The 25166-nt window shown below is 38.2% G+C and overlaps 1 protein-coding gene across 1 annotated transcript in view; it reads right to left on the bottom strand.

Moving 5' to 3' along the window:
- Positions 1–22430, bottom strand: part of LOC121426804 (galanin receptor 2a-like) — a 28166-nt gene extending 5736 nt beyond the window's left edge. Inside the window, exon 1 of the mRNA XM_041623203.1 lies at positions 22318–22430. The gene's annotated coding sequence lies outside the window, so the exon portion shown is untranslated. The remainder of the gene's footprint in view (positions 1–22317) is intronic.
- Positions 22431–25166: the final 2736 nt, after the last annotated feature.

Here is a 25166-nt window from a genome sequence, read left to right as displayed (position 1 = left end):
GTCTTTGTCATTGCGGGCATTTGACAAACACTGTTCTCGAATCCCCCTTACATCGCTGAGCTAAAACCATCTTTTTACCTGACACAGACGGTGTTGCTGTCTCGCCTTTTTAAATACAGACATCAATCCACCTCTATCATGCCCACGGACGCCATTAAGACTGCTTCGATGGCCAGCAGTGAGTGCAACAGATCCTCAATGAGCCTTCACACTGAACGACGGAAAGAATACGATATCAATTCATGAGCTCGTTTTCTGGCAGATGCGTATCCTCTTATACGAGAGAATTCGTCACATTCGACAATCGATCGATTTTGTTATAGAGGTATTAGAGTTAGAATAGGATAACGAACGAATTAAAAGAGTTTTAAGAAAGAGAGAGAGAGAGAGAGAGAGCGGGATGGGGCAGCGAGGAAGAGAGAAGATGATGAGGGAGGCACAGAATGATGAAGAGCTCGAGATCATGAATATAGCGAGGTAAAAAGAGAAACGGAGAGATACAAAGGAAGAGAGAGAGAGAGAGATACAGGAGTGGGAAATAGAGAAATAGAAAACAGAAAAATGCAGTGAGGGAGGGAGGATAGAAAGTGGGAACCAAGGAAAGAAAAATCACTGAGTAATTCCTGAAATGTGGATCCCTGGAGAAATGATCGAAATCAGACAGGATTTGTCAAAGGACTCAAATTCAGGGGGAAAAACGCCTGGGCTGTCAAGATTCTGCCTGCCCTAGGTTTCATTTTAGTCACGAATTTTCGCTCATCCTGTCTTACAATTTTCATTCTGTTTCTCTGTTTCACGCGATGAATATGAGCCTCAAATCGAGTGGCTCCAGGGGCGATTCCTGATCTTTTACTTTCGTCTATTAGTTGAACTAGATCTCGCGGGAGAGAGGGGAAGGGGTAGGTGGGTGAGAACAAATAAGAAATGAAACGAGAGACAGAACTAGGCAGCATGAGAAACATGGACAAGGGGAGAGGATATGAGAGAGGGAGGGGTGGAGAAAACGAGGAATGGCAGATACTAGAGCGCACGATATCGATTTTAGAACATATCCGCAATTTTGTAATTACAACTTTATACTAATTTCTCGACCACTGTCAAGCAGTCAAAAAGTTACATTGATTATGATAGTAAAGCATCAAGAAATACATCGTTTGGATACCAATGGAAGCCAAGCGACAAATTGTACTAACGCTTTGCAAACTTTATTATAAAAAACGCTTTGGCGTTTTTTTTTTAATTTCAAATCATTCAGAACCAAAATAGACGTTCGTTGTAATTTGTGAGAGTGAGATATGACGGACGTTCCAAACATTATAAATAGAGATTTGATAGAACTTAGATGAGGGGTGATATTGATTTCAATTAACCTAAAGTAAAATTACGTAACTCTGTAGAGGCAGGGATGGAAAAAATGGCCATCCATCTTTCTGATATTGCCAACAAATCGTACGATCGCGAATGCAATGTCTTATTGTTCTTTTTTATTTCGATTCTCCTAAATCCCTGTCCCTTCAAAATCCAGTTTGGTTGTCAAAGAGAAAGTTGTTTAAGAGTTGAGACCGACCACTTCCGAGGGCCAACCGACCAGTTATTTTTGGCATAGGTTGTACCATTTTGGCCTACCAAAACCATGGTAATCACTATAATGTGCGCGTATTCGGGTGCTAAAGGTGTCAAGAACGATAAAATTCCTAGCAGTGTGACAGACATGCGTCGGGCAGAATTGCTCTCTGAAATAATAATGGAATAAATATATAAAAACAACAACATCGGAAGGGGGTATCTTTATGATATTGAGTGGTTGATGAAATCAATGTGGGATTGTATCTGATGTATAAATTGTTTCATGGATCAATTCAAATTGAAGGTGAAAGGCTATCTTTGTCCTAAATGTATCCTTTCCTACCGCGCTTAGGCTGATCGAGGCATTGGCGTGATCAAACTTCTGATAAATTGTTGAACAGTCGCCGCACGGCTCTGAGACCTTTAAAAATTGAACCCGCAATCTAAGAGGGCATCCCGACTATAGGGTATCATGACATCACTCTCTTCACTCCGTCCCCCAGAGGATTCGGCTGAAAACACAATGACCCAGCTAAATCAAAAGGGTAAAGCAAACATTTGCGATCAAATTTAAGACGTCAACGGCTCTATGAGATCACAGACACGGTATGCCCTCAAGCCATGGGCGAATCCAGGACGGCCGAATCAAGCCGGACGAGGCGTTTAGAGATACGAGATTATTGGGGGAAATAAATGAATTCCCCAATCATCTCGTTCTGCATTTAGAACTATTTCCTTTTACCCGATAATTTTCCTTACTGCACGGTTTTTATTACAACTATTTATGGAAAGCACTTTACTAGTATTGGCATTATTGAAATATCGGCCATTCGCAGTGGGATAATGAATCCAAATGGTTTCAGAGAATAGGCTATGGTCGAGAAGTGTTTCGAAGCGGAATCAAAGTGTTTTGGGCATTCTTTGGTCATCGGGTGCGACTACACTGCGAGAGTGTAAGGACGTGGGTGTATAATGCGGGTGCGGGAGGGTAAGTGTTCATGTGGGAATATATTATCTAGGAAAAAGATGATAAATACATAATAAGAAAGTATAGACTAGATCCGATGCTTAATCACTTGTAAGACGAGACACCTGCGCTCCAAAGAGCTGGCATTTAGAACTCACCAACCGTGATTGTTCGAATGCCACTACCCAGTGGTCCTTGCATTTTTTTTCCATTTTTGTTACTACACAATAGAAACGAAATGGACAGAAGAAGGAAATTCGGAAGAAATGGATTGTATTCAGGCCATGTCGATAATACTTAATATGTAGTTTTCGCACCGGGACGCAGACCGAATTGAATAATAGAGTAAAATGCATTGAAAACGTTCGTCAAATGGCAATGAACAGTTTCTTCGTCTTTGTCGAGATGTGGTGAACGGGGAACAGCAGTTCCATTCCAAATAATTATGTCGTTTGTCCAGAGTCCAGGATGATCAGCTGTTTATAAGGAACCAATTTTCGACAAAGCCTTCTTGGTTGCTCTTTGTCATAAGGGTATTTGGCAAATTCGATTTCTATGTTCTTGAAAGCATTCTGCGTTGCGGTGCAATGGCTTCCGTCAGGTTTTGCTGAGCCTTGGTCATTCATCCGTCCAAAATATTTCGATCTAATCTAAAGTAGATATGGACGTTGTTAGATGTCTCCCCCCATTCATTGATTCAAGATGAACAAGAAATCTTTGCAAATCTGGATGATTCATACACACTAAAAACAGAGAGTAAAAATGTTCCTAGTATTATGAATAAAGGTAAATGTTTGCTGGGTAAGTTTTTCACTCAATATTGGACTAAATGCATGTGTGAACGGTAAGTTTCAAAGCGATTCTTGCGTAAAATTTACAAAATATCTTTTTACCCAACAAACATGCATGTTCAAATGTTACCCAATATTGGCTAACATTTTTTAGAGTGTAACAAACAAGATACATCTAAATTCGATGATACAAATATGCTGCTTAAATCTGTATTCCTTTCCCTGCGTATGGATATGTGGGGGATGGAAGACGACTTTATCTTCGCCTAATCGCCCGAGCAGGATGACCGATGTCATCGATTAGACACGGTAAGATTAGCCGTAGCTTGGGGAGATGGGCACTCGCCATTGGGTGTTCGTTTCTTCCCTAATGCCCCACCTCTCGAGTCAAGGTGGTTGGGTTACCGGAGAGAAACGGGCATCGGGAGATCAGGGAAAGTGTCATGACGCAATCCTTTGAAGATGATGCTAGAGGGTTAGAAAGGATGCATTGACTGAAGAGAAAGGGGAAAGAAATGGAAGTGAGATTAGTAAGCGGGTGCGTGTATGGGTATGAGAGTTATTTAAGAGAACAGAGAGAGAGAGGGAGAGAGAGGGGGGGGGGGGATAGGAAGGAGCAACTGATTTGAAATACAGAAAGCGATAGGGATAGACGGTGTGTGTGTGAGAGAGAGATCGAGAGAGGTGTGCGGGATGGGTTACACTTCGTAATTCCGAAGGTTCGTAATTCCGAAACACGTAAATTGCCTATACCTCGATGTTCGTTAATCCGAAAACGTAAAAGGGTTTGTTAATCATATCGTTTTCGGACTAACGAACCTTCGGAATTACGAACCTCATTTCGTTTTCGGATTAACGAACCTTCTGAATTACGAACCTCATTTCGTTTTCGGACAAACGAACCTTCGGAATTACGAACCTCATTTCGTTTTCGGATTAACGAATCTTCGGAATTTCGAACCTTCGGATATACGAACCTTCGGAATAACGAACCTTCAAAATATCCGAACCTTCGGAATAACGAAGCTTCGGAATTACGAAGTGTAACCGCGTGCGGGATGGATCTAACGAGAGCAGAAGAAACCTAGTGGGTGTGTGTCTAGAGTGTAATTTTGTCTTCATATATAAGGGTATAAGTCCCAGTGTGAACATGGATCTATCAGTAGGTTTATGGTGTGGGTAACGTTGATTAGGATGTCTATGATTGTGCGTGGTGAGTAGTGTGTGTGTGTTTAGAGGGTGAGCGTTTAAAGGCATGTGCGCGTGGGTGGATGCTTATGTATTGGTAAGAAGCACACAGCCACACAAGCAAAAAAAACAAAAACCCCAAAACAGATGGGTGGAAGGGAGGGCTGAAATAGGCTACTTTGCAAAGATGAAAACAACGTTTCTTTAAAAAAAACATACCCCAAAATATATTTACAAATTTCGAATGATGTCCCATCTGGCTGACACTTGGAATATTACATGTAAATAAGTTGGTATACTGAATGTTTCAGCACGACACACACACACACACACACACATCAACACACAACCTAATCCACAAAAGTTGGGTAAAGTCAATAATCTACACGCTTACTATTGAGTTAATTTACTAGCTATTCAGCATTGAAACAATGGGCAAATTCTAATGAAAATGATCCCTGCGTCAACTCCCCGTCAACACCTTCACAATACATGATATCTCAATGTTCTCGTGGCGAATTGCTATATCCGTTTTTTTCAAAAGGTTATATCCCTTCGCCCACAGAAAAAAGAAGCGACGAATGTAGGACATCAAGAGTGCCGAATGGCGTCTCTTGTTGACTCACTTAAAACAAACTTGAACCATTAATCGCTTCCTCGTGGGAGAACATGCATATCTGAAGGGGGTTCGGTGTTAATATCAGTAGGTTAACTCCTCTTAGAACACGAGGTATTCCGAAAGAAAAAGGAGTTCACCCAAAGCTTACATCACGGTTTACATTCTATGTATGCGGCCGAATGTGCACAAGATGATAATTATGCAGTGGCGAATCCTGTGGGCGCGTATGGGACAGAAACCTCCTCCATATTTTTTGCCAGTTGAATTACATGCATAATCTAGATATTATATATCATGTTTAAAAATCTAAGAAAACTGTCTCCTGTGCCATATCTGTTTAAAAATTTGCTCCCCCTCCCCCTCTGTGTGAGATTCAAGGATCTGCCACTGAGATGAGCTTGTAAATTATGTGAAGTTGTTTTAATTAAAACAGATCCTCTTATCAAAATGCATGGTCTTAATAAGAGGGGTTAAGACAAGGAAACCACATTCAGTTCATGTTATGGGCGCTTTCAGAACAGCTTATTCAATCAGCTCCCCCGACAGTCAAAGCAGACCAAAACTTTAAAATCAAATAAGCAGCTAGTTTGAAAATGAGATGTAATTATCATTCTCGAAATTCCCCCGTGTTTATAGACGATGAATACGACAGCGATTCGATTCTCCATTATCATATACAGCGTCAAGCGGTATGCAAACATAACTGAAAACATTTGTTTTTAATCGATAAATTTGATTAGTCTTTCATCATCGGTTTGCCATAATTTGCCGTTACAGACGTACGCGATTGTGATTTCTTTCTAAACATCAAAACACCTCATTTTTTTAATAATGCACTGTGTCCATGGGCGGTGTGTGTGTGTGTGTGTGTGGGGGGGGGGGGGTGCATTACCCAAATTGATTGGGACTCATGGGGGTAATGTGCACAATCATCATAATCATTTCCAAGATTTCAGGGAGGAAAGAATCAAACAAAACAGTAATGATATTATCTGACTGTGTCACAACGGAGTCCATATCCATAGGGTTACTTAGGATTTTTCAGATGAACAAAAAAAATGGAATTTCGCGTCGTGCTCTAAGAAAAAAAAGTGGAAACGTCGTTGAATGTGTGCGTGGGCCTCCGTGCAAGTGTTTGATTTTGGAGGGTTGGATCGGAATGGGGCTGCTCAAGTATCGGGTGGGCGGGATAATGATGGAGGGGGTTTCATGGTCAGATCTTTGCCATTGTTTGCTGATCATCTATACCGCAGTATAAGTGAAACGATAAGAAACCGAATGTCAATGGAAATGGGCTCTCGAATATACATGTACATGTAGGTATAACCAACATATCAACATAAGACCCTGATTCTTAAGGCCCTATCTCACCAACGGAGACGTCGCCGCGACAGTCTCCAACTTATCAGTCGCTGCAGTCGCGGAGACGTCTCGGAGACAAAAATGGCTTGCGCTCTCACCAAGGAGACGTCTCAATGGAACGTTTGAAAGATCATACACCTGACTTGGAGCAGGAGGAGGGATATCAGCACGCGTTCAGTCACGTGGTTTCTGAAGTGGGTCAAACAGTGTGAAGAAGTGTCGCGGAGACGTCTCCGCAATGTATTATAATTTTTTTTTTGGTCTCCAGCAGGTCTTCGCGATGTCTCTGAGACGTCTCTGAGACATCGCGGAGACATCGCGGCGACGTCTCAGCAGTCGCGGATATCATTAGTCTCCGAGACGTCGCAGCAACTGATGGAGACTTCTCGCAGACGTCGCGGAGACTAGAAACAGTCTCCAAAAATATTAAACATGTTTAATCTTCTTGCGACTCCTCGGAGACTCTGTAATTTTCATGAGACGTCTCAGAGATGTCGCGGAGACGTCTCTGCAACTAGCAAAATTTGTAGTCGCGAACTAGTCGCGAACTAGTTTCAAGCCCAGTGAGATACCCCCTTTAAATACGCCAGTTCGTAGTTCCTTTCTGCGCATGATCAAAAGATTCTACGCATGATCAGAGAAAGGTCATTTGTACTAAAGTGACACGGTGGTTTAAAATCAAATGAGATAAGCACCAACTTGGTGTCTTGATTATTCATATATTCTCTTGAATTGTGGTTTTCATTTACATCCACAAAAAACAACAATGCGTCCACGAACGACTGGTATTTCACAGTTTGCCAAATACATTGTGCAACATGCTATGATTTGCATTCAAAGTAGGAATGCAAAAAATACCTTCATAAAGTGTTCACTGAAGTGTTATTCTAGTTACCTGGTCTGTTCAATTTCTTCAACCTGCTATGTAAGGCAAACGTACGTAATATCTTGCTTTGAAATCTGACTATCATAATGAAAGAAATTGGTCATTTGACCAAGGTTGTCCATGAAGTAACTACGTACTGGTCTATGCTAGGCCAGTCATGCGATTGGGCAAAGCACCCACTTAATCACAGCCACGACTAGGTATCCTGAGCTTACTACAGTTTTAACGATTTTTGTCTTAATACCTCTTAACGCGCAAAGCGAGTTAATGAGAGGACTGTTATCTCAGGTCAGACTAGCTGGACAACAACATATCTCGCCAGCGGTACGTAACAGGTGTTTACAAGGAAGGGGCCTGGTCAGGCGAATTCCTTTGCCCTGGTGGAGATATGTTGCGATGCCAAACATGGTATTTTTTTGGACTTCACGAGGAGGCGTGGCCCAAAAAATGTTGCATTGCGAATTTTGGTAGTTCGGACATCACAAGGAGGCGTGGCTAAAGATGCTACGTCGCGTTAGCTGACGTGGTAATTTCGGGAGGGGGCAAAATCCAATTTCTAACAAGTTAGCATTCTTCTTCGTGGAGTCGAGTGGAAAGCATCTTTTATGTCAATTCACCTGTTTTGTGCCACATACTTCCTGTATTTTTCCCTCCTCCACCCCCTTGTTACCCCCCACTAATTTTTCAACATCAAGATGTTTTGTTTCATGTTATTCATTCTAACCTGCATTCTTGCATTATATTATTTTGGCTTTATTTGATGCCACATCATTTTAGATTTCGGTATACATTATTTGGAAGATGATTTTCAGAAACAATTTATTAAACTCCACGGAAACTGCATTTACTCGCCTCTCGTGTATTTTGTCTGGGTTGAGATAAATGATATTTATTGATATCTGGTAGATGTAGCCGTGGAGAGGATTCTGTCTAAAGAGCAAACTTAGAAAAACCCTACTGGGAGAAAAATTAGGTTCATCATACATGTCGTATGGAGATTCCTTTGTAAAAGCTAGTCAAAATACGGGTAATTGCCAATGTCAGTGTGGTTTTTCTCTTTGTTGATTTGTTTCAAAGCTAAATTATTTAAAAAAAAAAATCCAACTCAAATAACGCTCAGGAAAAAATGCCAAGGAAAACATTGATATACGGCATCAAAATTGATCTCGATGGCAAAGCGCTTTAACTCATCTAAAATTCCTTCCTTTCAGCCCCATCTTCTTCTCTTTTCAGCTTCCATTACTTTTAATTTTCCTATTCCTTTATTATTGTCTTGACGCTGTGATGAAATGCTCTTGGAGCGTTTTTTCGCTCTATTAATTATCTTTATTGAATCATCATCATCACGGGGTGCCATCCCACGAGCCCTCTGTCTCTTCTTTTCGACAACCCTGTGGGTAGAAACGGTATCATCATGCTTCTTAGTACCAATACAAACTAGACAAGTCTCTATAGATCACGTCAAAATAAAGCTTGGGGAGGGAATGTAACAGCTTTCGAAATAGGAAATCAAGCTATGAATAATTTTCAGTTGAGCTTTTGTATAGATGGTTTGCAGTACCGGTGATGTGTTTTGTGATGTATGGGCACAAGAAAAATGATTGTGTTGAGGAACAATATTTAAGATTTAATTTTTGAATATGATTTTGTTACCTTTAGCATGTTTAGCGTTAAGTATCTAGATGATGCATCAAAATTCACTTTATCTGACCAATATTTTATGATACATATAACTGTGTCAATGACGTGAAAGGTTGTGTATCAGGCCTTTAATTTCAATTTCTAACTTTTTGTTGTCTTTGTCATCGTCGCTATCATCATCAAATTCATCTTCATCCCGATTATCATAATTTGTCATTCATCTCCTTTATGTGCCGGGGTCCAAGATTGAATAACAGAAAATACTTCCTTTTGCCCCCCCCCCCGACACTGAGAAAAGATATTTGCGAGAAAAGCCGGAGGAGGGGGGGGTGGATGGTTGGGGAGGTTCCTCCACCACCTGAATTCGTGCCTGTAATGGTGTGGCATGGGGCCTTCATTTCTTGTATCGGTACCCATAAGGATCTTAGAAGAATAGTTTCTCGGATTATAATGTAAAGTCTGTAATAACATTGATTTTACAAGGCTGTAAAACATACATATTTTTACCTCTCACACTTATAGATAACATAATGCTTTTATTTGGACTTGACATGGTCAATATCACATAGGTAATTGCAAACAAAAAGTATGATAAAGTAGATTTCTTTGGTATATGATTCAGTGTTTTAACTATCTAATGAAGATATGAAGTGACATCTTGTGCTGTTTCTTAGAAGTCTTCAATAGCGTATTTTAGCATCCACTCCGCATACGCCCTTTTTAACGTTGTGAATCTATCAAAATTGCCACAATCGATTCACAATGTACAGATTAGAGGTCATTGTCGACAGTTGGTTGACCGATATAGCACATGGTCTTGAAATTCGGACCTGACGAAAAATTGCAAAAAAAGTCCTTGTCCAGAGTCCAAAACGACACTGCGGTTTTGATTCACCAATATTCGACAAAAACTACCATGTTATCAAGGGCTTTTGATAAAAAGATTATCAGCGTTATAGAAAACGAATGCGAAGTGACAGCTAAAATGCCCTATTAATAACTCTACCAAAGACGAAGAAGCTGTGTACTTTATTTGTTTTATTTAGACCTACCATGTAATTTCATTTCAGACTAAAACGATAAGAAAATAGATTTACATGCACGTAAGCACGTTCATATTAATACATTCATAAATCTCTTTTTTTTCAACGAAGTGCCACCACGACTCGGCCTGGTTTTTCAGACTCGGATCATCTGTCTCTCCCGTCGACGTCCCAACAGTTGTTGCCCCGGGGAACACTCACTCCCGGTCCATCATCTTCACAATATCGGAAATCCCAATAATGGATTGGTGAGGAGTAGTTCTCTTCATTACCAACAATGCCCATTGAAATAAATTCTAAAATAGAGCACTAGATTTGGAATATCGCATTCATAGATTCACCCAGAGGATGCGCGTACTTTCCGTTTGATAGCGGACAGTGGCCTTTGGGAGCCACGGGACTTTCCCATCTTCGGATTGAGACGCAAAGTGGTGAAATAATAGGTATGGAACATGACGGAAGGGGCAGACGCCGCATACATAAGTGGGGATACAAAGGAAAAAAAAACCCCGAAGAAGTATTGGGTGGGAAGGGGGAAAGGGAGACTCTGTGATCTTGCCTCTGTTAGTGGAATAATTAAATACACAAATGGACTCTAGATAAAACTTTAAAACTTTCAATGTGTTTAGCAAAACAACTGGGGACCGTTTCATGAAAGTTGTCAAGCACTGACAAGATGTCCTTCTTCTACCGTTACCATAGTAACAATCAGAGGGCAGAGCTTCTCAGCCTATAAAAAGCAAGGATTTCACTGAAATAGTCATAGCACTGACAACTAAGATAGTGATGACAATTTTCATGAAACACCCCCTGGAGTGGCAGCATTTGTTATAAACAGATTTGCTATTGTGCGCCTTATGGGCAAGAATGTGGAAATATGAATATCTTAACCTTTAAAATGTGCTCCCCGTTGCTCACATCTACTTAAATACTTTCAATACTTTTGGGGAATGCCTTAGAAAAACTGCATTTAGCCTGTGTAAATAATTATACTCAACTATGATCTAATAGTCCAATCTTTTAAACTTGTATTAGCCGTTTTTCAACCGCCGATTCTCCTTGAAATCTGAAATATTCAAATTATAGCTTCCACTCCCGGGTATATTATGTTTTATCGTTTCCATTAAACAGCTCTGACATTCATCTCACCTATCAAACAAAATCATGGATTAGATACCATGAAGCTACTGTCATCTATATATATATATAACCCGAAGCGGGCCGGAGCTCCCTGGACTCGTCCGTGTAATACGAGGCAGACTTGGGTATTCTCCAAAAGGTAGTCCAGGGTGCGCAATAACACTTCAAATAAATTGGGCAAAAACAAACTATGCACTTACCTCGATTATATGAAGGTCTATCGTCACACAGAATCATGACATCGAGGCTCAAAAAAAAAGAGGAAATGTTAGACCTCCATTTCGCGTTCGTTCTCGGTATCGGTCGGCCATTTTGTTTACAATTTGAAAGGAGAACAAACGTGACAGAACTTTTCCTTCTTTTTGAGGGTTTGTGCCTCGATGTCAGGATTCTTCGTTACGATAGACCTTCATCCATATAATCAGGGTAAGTGCATAATTTATTTCCCCCTTTTATTTGGGGTGCTATTGCGACCCCATTCTACCCCATTTTGGATAGTACCCGCTGCCTATTACACGGACGGACCGTGGGCTCCCTGGGTTACTATACAGTGCGTATAAAAAAACGGGACAGATTTGAAAAGTCTATAAAATTTTTGTTTCAAATTATGATCTTTATATTTTGGTGTCAATACGTGCTCTGGAGTCTTAACCTTCAAATGCCACTAAAATAATTTAGCTTCGTTCATGCTTGGGCGAACACGGAATGTTTTTGTCTGGGGTAAAAAAGGAGGCTTGCACCCAAATGGCATAAAATGATAAATATGATGGTCAGACTTCTTGCTTATCAGCAGACTTCCTCTGATCCTTTTCATTATCTTTGCCATAATTTCCGAATTATGCGGTCAAATCTCCCATTTCTGCCATTTTGGCGCAAGCCTCTTTTTGAATCCCCGACAAACACGTCCCGTGTTCGCTCAAGCATGAACAATTTTTTTTTCAATGGTATTTCAAAGATAAGATCTTAGAGCATCTATTAACATCAAAATATAGATATAATATGCAGTTTGGTTGCAAAAAGGATAAGGTCCACTTTGGAAAATTCCGATAAAAATCACGTTTTTTATTCTCACTTATTGCATTATTATTATGAGAAAAAAAATTGTCATGATGCACTACCCTATCATGTGAACATAAAATCGGGTACAAAAGAAATTTAGCTGTCTTCATTTTTTTCTATTTTTTCAAAAATTTTCATTGTGGACCTAAGCCCTTGTGCAAGTAAACTGAAATGAATCCAATCTCATTTGAATAAAAAGTGATTTTTCTTTGCCACTTTTATTTACATGTTTTAATGTTAATTTTGAATTTTCTTTGGTATCATCAGAGCGACTAAAAAAACTATAGGTTTTGAGACAGGAAACAGTAAAATTTATGAAAAATGGGCCTAACCCCTTTTGACAAATGAGCTCTTCAGAAGAGTTTGATTGCAAAAGGGGTTACATGTAGGTCCACTCCCATAAAATCGTGTTTTATTCTCCCCTATTGCAATATTCTTATGCGAAACGAAATTTTCAAATTGGCAATAAAAGAAATCTACCTGTCATCATATATTTTGAAATATTATTTTCCAAAAAGCTTTTTTGTGGACCTAACACCTCTTGAAAAAAGGTGATTTTTCTTTGCCATTTTTTTCACTTTAAATGGAAATGCCAATATTCTTTTGGTATCATCTTAAAGAGCTACTAAAAATCCATACATTGAGACAAAAAAGATGATAAAAATAGACCTAACACCCTTTGCAAATGAGGTCTTCATATTATATCCTGACATTTTTAGCCCAGTCCTTGTTCTGGAATGGGTTTTATATCAAATTAGTTTTTTTATGTAAGACTGCAACATTTTTCATTCCATGTATCATGTATATCCGTCAGATCATAAATGTTTATGACATATACAAATTTGTAAAATCTAGCAATAAACTGAAATAGTGATATCCACATATTAAGGGATTTACCAAAGATGTGGATTATAATAATACGGTAATTAATTCACGTAATAATCCAATAGTTTTAATTTTAGATCGCTCACCTATGACCATTCCTTCAAGTATCAAAATGTGTTTTTCACTCCAATCCTGAATTGTACGAGGCTATTAGTTTGCAAGCAGGAAAAAGGGTATAAAAATTAGGCAATTTTTCATACTTCAGCGTATCGATCAAATTAATAAATGGAGCAATCAATCTAAATCAGAACACAGGTGGGTAAGTTTTATCTGTCATTTGGCAAATTGCATCCTTGTTGGCAACCAAAGCGATATGTTGGTTACATCGCCTAAAGAATTTTACACCCCCTCTCCCGTTTTTCCCACCTCTTTCTCTCCCCCTCTCACTCCGCCCCCTCTCTTTATTTGTTTTTTCGCATTCTATTCTGTTCTCTCGCGTCTTCTCTCTTTTTCTGTCTGTCTCTCTATTTTTTCCCGGATACTAATCAATATTGACGTGTCATGTCAAGCTGAGAGCTTTTAATTTTTAATAGTCTTCCATTCTTAATATCTCAAATTAATGATATTTTGGCTATGTTCGAGTCAATACAGTCATGAGCGAGGTCATCAATTTCAAAATCTGAATGAGCAAATTAAACCTTTTTATTCATTCAGTATTTTGTGATTAGGTTTAGAAATATCCTCTTGTATTACTTGACATTTATTATAATGAATTCGATTCGATACTAAGTCGCCTAATGGAGTCGGAGAATGGCGTTACGGTAGGACATGACAAAACTGCCCCAAGCAGTATTTTTTTTTGGTCGAGAATTGCATTTGCTATAAAAATATCCACGCTTAAAGGCATAGGCTAATATTGCTATGATATTATTTGGAAAATACTGAATTTTGATTCACGTTTCATTTTTTTGTTCATTTGGATAAAAAATACCCAGGAAGAGAAAAACAAAAACAAAATGAATTCGTGCAGACATTGAAAATATCGGTTACTGAAAAATAATCTTACTAAATCTCCTTGGGAGATTAATATAACACATGCCTGTGTATGGGACGAAATTAAGATGGTATTTCCAGTCATATTCCACTTGTATGAAGCAATGATAATGTTCTTTTCGGGCGCAATTTATTTCTGGCATCCATTTTTCACAACATATCACAAAAACAGGTCAGGTGGCATCTTGCAGTTAAAAAAAAAATCATATGACTACTAAATTTTGATCAAAGAAGAATTAGTAACCATGGTAATAGAGTGTCCTAACAGATGAAGAGAGTGAAATTATGTCCATGGTTCATAAATAAATTAAGATGCATATTTCATTCTAATATAGTAGGGTTAAATTATGATAAAAATATCGCAAAAAATAAATTAATAGTAATCCTTTCCAGCTAAGGCTTGATTGTCTATTCATTCAGCGTATTAAACACAATATTCAATGGCAAAATACGCTGCCTCAGCCACGCCAGTAAGTCTCAATGCATTCTTCTACAAAGTCCTCCTAACGTGCTTAATTCACCAAGAACACACCGCTTTCCATTATCCGTCATAGAAAATATCATATGCTTATCATTTTCTGCGCATCATAAAATGCTTTTACGAGCCTCTTTCTCATTTAGGTGATACGCGAATTTACTTTCTCCTATATGATCAATTTTCTACATTAGTGTCGGCACTACAGCATTCCCCCGAGTACGGACATATTACAAACAACAGAGAGTAGAAAAGTGATTTTGATTTATAGCCCCCCCCCCCGAAAAAAATAATAATAATGATAAGAAAAAAAATGGATATTCATGATGATGGTTTATATAAGATTGAAATAATTAGATAAGTACGTTAATCATTATGCATGCTAGGGGAAAAAGATGTAAGACAATATTGCAACCAGGGGCGACGGCATGATCTTTTCTTTTTTTTGGGGGGGGGGTCTGGGTGGGCTTGAGCCCCCCCCCCCCAATTTTTCCAAGACTTTGTAGAAAAAACTTTAAAAACATACCATCTGATAATTTCATTGTGCATGGTCATCCCCTTAGTTGGACATGGGGGGGGGGGGCTTAATGATGGCGTTATTCATATTTTCTCAATAGCATGATAGTGATATTATCCAGTTGCATGGCTTAAGCCTCTCTTTGTATGTCCTTATGTTTGAACCGAACTAACGATAAACACTTTTGTCTGGACAGTGTGGGGAAAAGAGGATGGCTTCATTGGGGGGGGGGGGAGTTTTTTACTAAAAGTTTAATATCGCAAACAACTAAGGATGCCCTGACCTCAACATGCTAAATGTCCAATACTTGCCGCGAGAGCTGTGTTTTTTCAAAGATTATGATTGCAGGGCAAGGAGTTCAAGTGAGAAAATTCATGTATGTTCTCAATTGTGTTGGAAGTAGCGATCGATCTCATAATAATGCCTTTCATTTTTATAAGGATGTAGCCGAGTAAAGCCCTTCTGAAGCATAGACTGACCACCATTAGCGTGATTTGATTCACCCTGCCTGCAACCCTCTCGACGACATTCCCTCTTGCGTTCTTAATTTTGCCTTTTAAGTACCTGTTAGACCGTTCGATATTTTGGACACATTTAGCGTTGCCGAGAATACGTGTACAATCTCGTTAACTTAAACCAACCTACATTGACTAGAAGACTTACGAACAAGGGAAAAGCTGGAGCTGTTTTTACTATGTTTACTCTTTATAAGGATCGGTTGATTGCTGGAGGGAGGGAAACGTCGAGAGCGGTCATTACTGGCCAACTTGGACACTCGATAGGCGACGTCTGTTTTTCCATTATGGTAATTAATCAATGGCATCGGTGTCTTGTATGGATAAAAGCCCGCGAGAAACACCAAACAAAGCGAGACCGTTAAAATCGTCAATATGTGCATCCCCAAAATACATAATTTCGAGCTGTATTGTCTATAAATATATATATTGGACTTCAGTAGGATTATTGAATTGTCCCTTTCTCTTTCTCGTACATTGACTCGCTATGTTTCCACTTTTTGGAATAGCCTCCTTGACATATCCGTCAGCCCACCTCTCTGGAATCCTCCCAACCTCTCCCCAAAACACATTTCGTCCTGTCCTAACTCATAAAATATCGTTAAGACTTAATTATAATCATTTGTGATCCTGATCAATTTCTATTATTGCCTTTACATGACTTATGATATTGGATTGGATTGGTATGGTTTATTGAAACAAATATCAAACAGGCAGCTCGCAGGCTAAAAATGTTCAATTTAAAGCAAAAAAAAAATCAACAGAGATACTAAAATTATAAAATGGGGAGAGATAAAACATAAATTAAATTAACATTTATAAAACGCCAAATGCAAATTATGGAAATAGCAATAAATCAACTTTCTAGTATTATGTTTGAATCAAAATACAGAAACCAACAAATAGGGCTAAACGAACAACAATGAACAAAAGCAGAAAATGAGTTGTGTAGTTGACGCAAAAGTCAAGTGATTGAAATTTAAATAAAGCAAATCTGTTGCGTTCACAAAACAGAATCAATATTTGTTCAAGCCAAAATATGAAAAGAAACAGTAAACCTCATATGAAATGCACATATTCTCAAATAGATAATGATTTTATGTTATTTATTTGTAAAACGCTTGGAAACATAAAAGCGCTATATAAATGCTACATAGCATTATTATTGTAATTATTAGTGGTATTATCAGTATTATTATCATTATTGAAAAATTAAACGCCCACAAGTCAGTTGTTCCCTGCATTCAGCGAGCATGAGAGTAATGATCCTTTATCTGTGTATGAAAACGACAAAGTCATATTTCATAACTATAAGGGAAATCCAACCGGAATTAAAACTTTTTAGAGGAAAAAGGAAAATCACACAAGCTGATAGGTAAAAGTTTGGACAATATCAGACAAACAACGAGAAAGTTAGGAATTCTTAAAAGTTTTAAATATTGTAAATCACTATACTTAAGGAAACTTCAAATTGACCGACATTGTGATGTCATAGTGATGTAAGGCAGGGACTACTCTTCCAAGTATTCCAGTACATAAAATTGCTAAAATTACATTTTTTTTTCAAAATATATATTTTTTCATGAGGACATAAATCAATGTACGATACCTAGTTTATATTTAGATAACTGCCCCAGGGGAATGGGTACTAAGAAGAAAACCACGTATCCCTGATAATTCAGTCCGTTGCCTACGTGAAAGTTGTCCTTGCCCCTTGTCATGATTTACTTACCCAGTTGCCAATTTGAAATCTACATAGTCTTAGAGATCTCAATTTTGAATTTGTTTTATTCATTTTCTCCTCCCCGAAACACCATTTTAGGACCATGGCTGGATTCCCCTTTAATGAGAAATTGATTCGTTGCTCAAATTTCAAAATGCAGCTTTGATTCGGTTTCTAGGAACAATCATAACTTCACATATTGATCTGAAAAAAATGAAATGCCAAAATAATATTCCACTACAAAAAATTTAATAATATTCCATTTTAGAGTTTGCCACAATGAAGAATGCAAGTGTTGTCAAGCTCAGTTAACTTCAATTCTAGTAAAGATCTGTATATATCTACTTATTTAGATTAAATATAAGCTAGTCCATTTTTTAAAGTTAAATGCTGTTGACAGGGCAAGCAAAGCAAGGTGAAAAGAACTTCGTGATCTTATATTTTCTATATTAAAAACAAATCATCATTCAGTTTTGTCAAAGGTGTTTAGTATGCCATCGGACTAATTATAAGTAAAAGTGAACCAAGTATTGGGTATGAAAAGATAGGGGAAATGTATTGCGTTAGTTTGGTTTAAAAAAGTGATTGATAAACGCGCGTTTAAAGGTCAAGTCCACCCCAGAAAAATGTTGATTTGAATCAATAGAGAAAAATCAGACAAACACAATTCTGAAAATTTCATCAAAATCGGATGTAAAATAAGAAAGTTATGACATTTCAAAGTTTCGCTTATTTTCAACAAAATAGTTATATGAACGAGCCAGTTACATCCAAATGAGAGAGTCGATGATGTCACTCACTCACTATTTCTTTTGTTTTTTATTGTTTGAATTATACAATATTTCGCTTTTTACGAATTTGACGATTAGGACCTCCTTGCCTGAAGCACAAAATGTTGAAATAATAGAATCCCATGTGTTCAGGGACGAATGAAACTTCATTTCACATGACAATGACGAGAAAATGAAAATATTTCATATTTCATATAATAAATTACAAAAGAAATAGTGAATGAGTGATGTCATCAACTGGCTCGTTCATATAACTATTTTGTTGAAAATAAGCAAAACTTTAAAATGCCGTAACTTTCTTATTTTACATCCGATTTTGATGAAATTTTCAGTGTTATGCTTGTTGAATTTTTCTCTTTTTATTCAAATCAAGTTTTTGTTGGCGTGGACTTGTCCTTTAATAGATAAATTCACACATTGTTGTAAACTACACATCATTTGGTGGCATGAACCTGTACACTACAATTACGCATCCCTTTTTCTTATCCAATATAAAATATTGATTTCCAAAAGTGCATTGGACTTCACTTATGTAGGCATTTACAGATACATATAAGGTGTGATACCGCAATTGTGGTGGATCGAAATGCTAGGAAAATACTTCAATGACCTCAAAGCTACGTCCGTGTGAGATGACGGAACGACACACTAAGGCATCACCCTCATTTTTTTCACTGCTAATCCAGCACATTAATCTTGCCTCCCCAATGTTTTCATGACGTGATGGCCCCCTCTTCTGATGTATGCATGGTTGATTGAGGCTCTATCCTGCCTTGACAAATTTCCACCCTCGAAAGTGCATCAACGAATCAAAGATTTGGGATGCGTTAAAATCAGAGAAGTGGCGCCTTGACAGGTCACATGCTGAATTTACGGCGCATTATTGTACACCGATGAGTTTGTTCCTGTCTTGGTCAGCCATGATAGCAAATAAGGTTAGTTTTTTGAAAAATCTGCAAAACTCAAAATTAAATTAAGTTTGAGCATGTTCTGAATAAGCTAATATTATACCCTATCCATCAATAGTTTAAGTTACAATGAGCATGAATAATGATAAACAAGTGGAATGCCTCTGGCCGTCTCACCTGCATCACGCGGTTCAATATAGCAGCAGTGCTCACTTTGAATACTACTCTAACTCGCACAAGATGTTCAGTGATACATGGTTACTCTTATGTCCACTTTTTATGAACTAGACCAATAAACTTACAGAGATATGATGGTTATTCACCAAAAAAACCCCAACATGGCCAAAGTTCATTGACCTTACATGACCTTTGACCATGATCATGTGACCTGAAACTCAAACAGGATATTCAGTGATACTTGATTACTCTTATATACAAGTTTCATGAATCAGATCCATAAACTTTCAAAGTTATGATGGTAATTCAACAGATACACCCAATTCGGCCAAAGTTCATTGACCTTTGACCTTGGTCATGTGACCTGAAACGTGCACAGGATGTTCAGTGATACTTGATTGCTCTAATGTCCAAGTTTAATGAACTAGCCCAATAAACTTCCAAAGTTATGATGGTAATTCAACAGATACCCCCGATTCGGCCAAAGTTCATTGACCCTAATGACCTTTGACCTTAATCATGAGACCTGAAACTTGCACAAAATTTTCAGTGATGCTTGATTACTATTATGTCCAAGTTTCATGAATCAGATCCATAAACTTTCAAAGTTATGATGGGGATTCAACAGATATCCCCAATTCGGCCAAAGTTCATTGACCCTAAATGACCTTTGACCTTGGTCATGTGACGTGAAACTCATGCAGGATGTTCAGTGATACTTGATTAACCTTATGTCCAAGTTTCATGAACTAGGTCCATATATTTTCTAAGTTATGATGACATTTCAAAAACTTAACCACAGGTTAAGATTTCGATGTTGATTCCTCCAACATGGTCTAAGTTCATTGACCCTAAATGACCTTTGACCTTGGTCATGTGACATGAAACTCTAATAGGATGTTCAGTAATACTTGATTAACCTTATGGCCAAGTTTCATGAACTAGGTCCATATACTTTCTAAGTTATGATGTCATTTCAAAAACTTAACCTCAGGTTAAGATTTGATGTTGACGCCGCCGCCGCCGTCGCCGCCGCCGCCGCCGCCGTCGCCGCCGCCGTCGGAAAAGCGGCGCCTATAGTCTCACTTTGCTTCGCAGGTGAGACAAAAACAGAAAAAAACAAAAACAAAACAAACAACAAACAACCCCCTCACAAAAAATGTCAGTAAAGAAGTCAATAACGTTCCTTCTGCACACAAAAAGAGTAAAGGGTAAATTTCAATTAAGTGTTTTTTTTCTTCTTGATTTTGGATCTGAGTAAAATATTGTGACTGTGAGTGTTGGGGCGCTGCAAGACAAAGGTAAGTCTTGAGACCAAACTCACATCGTCTAATCAAATGAGAGTTCTTGCTTAATTTGCGTTGAATTGCATTTATGCTTCAATTGCAATTGAACATTAGTTGCTTCCAACGCCCCATTTTTCAGTGAATACATGACATGCATGAAGAACGCTAAAGCCCATTTTACATCTTCAATGATGCAACACGGATCGTAACGGATCTCAGTCCGTGGTGATCCGGGGTGCAAAATTGATATTTTTTACCATTGCCGGAGTGAATACGGATTCAACTGGGTATTCACACGGAAATGTACGGAAAATGCAGTTTCTATACAGATAGACACAGTAGCACCAAGGATCTACTTTATAAGCTGCTGGGAGTCGACACGGAATACACGGATATTCATGGGACCTAGACGGTGGCTAACGGTCCTTGCTCTACTAACTACAGTAACTAAAGATATCTAAAAGTGGTTTAGCCGAGATTGACATTTCTTCCTTCTTGCAACGTCGGATGCGTACCCTTACAGGACAATGAACACGGACTATTGTTCATGTTCGCAAACATTAGCATAATTTCGACCTCAGATGGAGCCGGTATTAACAAGGACCTCCCGGAACCCCCTGATGCATTCAGTAGTTACACGGATGTACAATGCAGCTACAAGGATGAACACGGATGATTATCCATCCGTGTTCTCCGGGATGAAATATTGAACATATTCATTTTTTCTCTCGGATATGCCGGTACATCAAGGATGGAGCCGGATGAGTAGCCGGTATGTACACGGTAATCGCGGACTTTACTCGGTTCACGCCGGATCCGAGGATCAGTGCTGCGTCCTTGAAGAACCTTTACCCATGTGTACTTTATAGAATTATTTGAAAGGAAAGATGAGATGCGTCACTTTATCCCATAGCGCCCCCATTCATCAGTCACTCTCTAAGGTCGATGTACGAATGAATCCTCAACCGTATATAATATTATTCCTAAAAGAAAAATCCACATCTGTCCATGCTCCCCAATTTTTTTTTGTGCTTTGGATTACATTCAAGGTAATAGAAAGTTGGTCGAAATAACCCGAGGCTGTAAAAGATGACGTGAAGGGGAACGGAGATATAACTTTCACCTGGCATTGATTTACTTTGTGGTTCTATAGTTCATCAAATAATGTCCCCCCCCCTATTTAAAAAAAAAACGGGGAAAGGTAAAAACTTCAAAGTGATGTCTAAAAATATTTCTAGTATATTTCTTTTTATCCAAGTGGAAATAATTGCAGAGTGGGGATTCTAACTCACAACCTTGCGATTATGAGTCTAATGCTGTTACCACTGGACAACATGATCCGTATTTGGCCTATTCATCGACAAACATAGTTATCATAAATGAAACTGTATTAAAAAATCAGGCCATTTCGGAAAATTAATCGTAAGGAATGTTTAAAGAAATTAATAACTTGGCAAAAAGCATTCAAAATCAGTAGCATAATGCCCCCCCCAAAAAAAAACACACACGATGTTTTGAGCAGCTGAACAAAAAAATGTGAAATCTTCAATACAGAGATCAAGTTTTTGGATAGAATTTGGCCTAATATCAAGAAATAGACAAGTCATCCTTACCTCTTTCACTTTTTTTCTCTTGGTTGAGAAACATTTGGGAAACCATGGTCCCCAAGCAGCCCCTATCTGTGCGTCAGTGTTCAAAATCTTTGCTAGACGAGAACTGTTATTGGAATCCGCATTTTGGGTGAAAGTAGTGTTTTGATGAAATGAAAGATGCCCAAGAACCTACCCTTCACTTGCCTCTGACCGATGCAACCGCAGAGAAGTCCAGGAGTTCAATCAATGATCGGAGGAAGCAATATGTTCCTGACAGATGTCAATACTTCATATCCAGACTTAATGCCACCTGGAAAAAGAGAGAAAAGTCATATCAAATATTTGATCATGTCTGCATCAAATGATATTGACTTTATCATACTCGAAGTCTCGGCTCAACATGCATTAGTCAGGTTAGTAGTTGAAGATTTGTATTTCAGTGACCCCTATACATCCGAAGATTATCGTAAAATTCTGTCGTGAAAGGTTCAAGACACAACAGGGAAAGAGATAATATAGATATTTATATGGGTAAATTGCCAATTCGTTCACTCACCACATGGCCTACATTCATCAAGTCTAATGCCATTCCGTCCATCAAAATTACGTCTAACAACCATTCGGTCCAATAACCATTTGGTCAAATCATCACTTCGTCTAACCACCATTTCGTCTACCATCATTTCGTCTAATGACCAGCCAGTCTAATACCCATTCTTTCTTTCATTTTGCACAATTAACACTTAAGTCTCATTAGACCAAAGGGTATATGGACTAAATGGCTATTGCACCAACTGGTTATCAGACGGAATGGCATAAGACGAAATTAAAGTAGACCATGTGGTGAGTACAGGAACTGATGATAGACCAAATGGTAGTAGTCGAATTGGCATTAGACGAATTGGAAACATACTATGTAGATGTAGGGACAACAAATGTAAAGCAATGGAATGTTCACTCAAAAAAAATAGAGCAAGAAAACAATGTTATTTCCAAGAACATTTAAAGATGTTGTTGTAATCTAGTAGTTACGTTACGTGTAACATTACATTGTGCAATTACTATAAATTGGTTACAGAAGCAGGGGTGGATTTTAGGGCCCGTCTTCCAAAGAGTTGCAATTGATCCGATTAATCGAAACTATGGAACGCCAGCAAAGTCAACATAAAAAAATGCATATGTTTGTTCAAAAAGAACTCAAAATGCGATGTATTTTCATTAATTCAATGATTTCTTGAAAATTTGGTGTGTTCTCCTTTGTTTACAAAGGACATGTTGCAAATTTCCTTTTGAAAAAAATGTGGCACTGATGGATGTCCATAGGGTTACGATTGACTGGATCAGTCTTAACTCTTTGTAAGATGGGGTCCCGGATTTTCCAAAAGGGGAGTACATTTTCTCGATGATATATGACAAGCCCCCCCTCCTCCCCCGCCAAAAAAAGGTTTCACCTATAAAAAAGGGTCCTCATTTTCAAGGAGGGTGGGGCCACACTTCGGATCTGCCACTGATGAGAAGGAACCCCTTTTGTTAATAATAAACATTGGCGGCGGCAGCCAACAAAATTAGGAGGGGTCCACATGAAATTTTGTGATGGACACGTGTTAAAAATTTTACAAGCAAAAAAAAAAAAAAAAAAGGTAATCAACCTAAATTTTTTTTGGGGGGAACAAACACATTTTAGAGAGGTTAAGGGGGGTCAATATGAATTTAGGGGGGACGCAGGAAACAAGATTGACAAGCAAAAAAAGGGGGTTTTCAGCTAAAATTTTAGAGGGGGATCGTCCCCCACACCTCAAATTTAGGGGGATCTGTCCCCACCCCCCATCCTCCCGCTTCCGCCGCCTATGATAATAAACCGGTTCGTAGTTACTTACAATTTTGGTCTAATGACCTTTCATTTCTTTTATTATGATAGGCAGATTTCAAAACAAGATATTACGTAAGTTTGCCTTACACAGCAGGATGAAGAAATTGAATAGACCAGGTGACTAGAATAACACACCAATGAACACTTTATGAAGGTATTTGTTGACATCAAAGTTGGTGCTTATTTCATTAAATTTTAAACCACCATCATGCCACTTTAGTACAAATGACCTTCCCCTGATCATGCGTAGAATATTAGAATATTTTGATCATGCGCAGAAAGGAACTACGAACTGGCTTATTAAAGACTGCAAGGAACCAGATTTTACCGGAAGGTGATAGTGAAGTTCCTTTTTTTTAAATTTATTTATGTTTGTATATTTTCCCGGGTAAGGAAGAAAATGTCACCGATCCTCGGTCATTCTCCCTCGAATAATAATTTGATTTCCCGACTCATCCTTAACCCTGATGCAAATTATGGTATTTGTATTTTATCACATGCATCCTTTCAAATGTCAATATTCAGTCACTAACAATCACGTATTTGGCGGTTTAGACTGCTATATTTGTTTTAAAAAATGCTGTTCTCGGGGGATACATGTAACTCTAAGATAAATTAAGGATGGTAAAATCAAATGAAATAATGCTGATTTGCAATAGGTATTGGCATCCGATTCGAAATTAAAAAAAAAGCACATTATAATGTATAATCCATCATGGATTTAGTAGGATCGATATTAGACGTATTCTCATTTTTCATCTGCAGATATATACGATATTAGAAAATACGATCGAAATTTGAAAGCAGAATAACACACGTTTAGAAATATGTTCGTTGTAATAACTGTTTTCCTGTTTTTGTAAAAAATACATTTCCCATCGTCATATATAGAAACTTTTAAAAAGAAACATCTCACAATCATTCTTGCTTCGTGTGACATATGCATGAAAAGGAAGAACATAAATGTGATATCAACATTGCTGAATTTTTTTCACCGTTTCGTTTTTACATGTTCCTTATTCGATTGCTCTTTATTTGCTCGGAAATAAAACCAAATATCAATATATGAAATATTTGTTTAATTGTAAGTTGAGTGACTTGTGAAAAGTGCATTTTATTTGTCCTGTTTTTATTCCAATAATCCTATTAGACGTCCATTCTAAGAGCATTAG

The sequence above is a fragment of the Lytechinus variegatus genome, chromosome 13 (assembly GCF_018143015.1).
Source record: "Lytechinus variegatus isolate NC3 chromosome 13, Lvar_3.0, whole genome shotgun sequence".
Taxonomy (NCBI): Eukaryota; Metazoa; Echinodermata; class Echinoidea; order Temnopleuroida; family Toxopneustidae; genus Lytechinus; species Lytechinus variegatus.
Note: the sequence above shows the minus strand (reverse complement) of the source record. Positions and strands in the feature narration are given on the sequence as shown.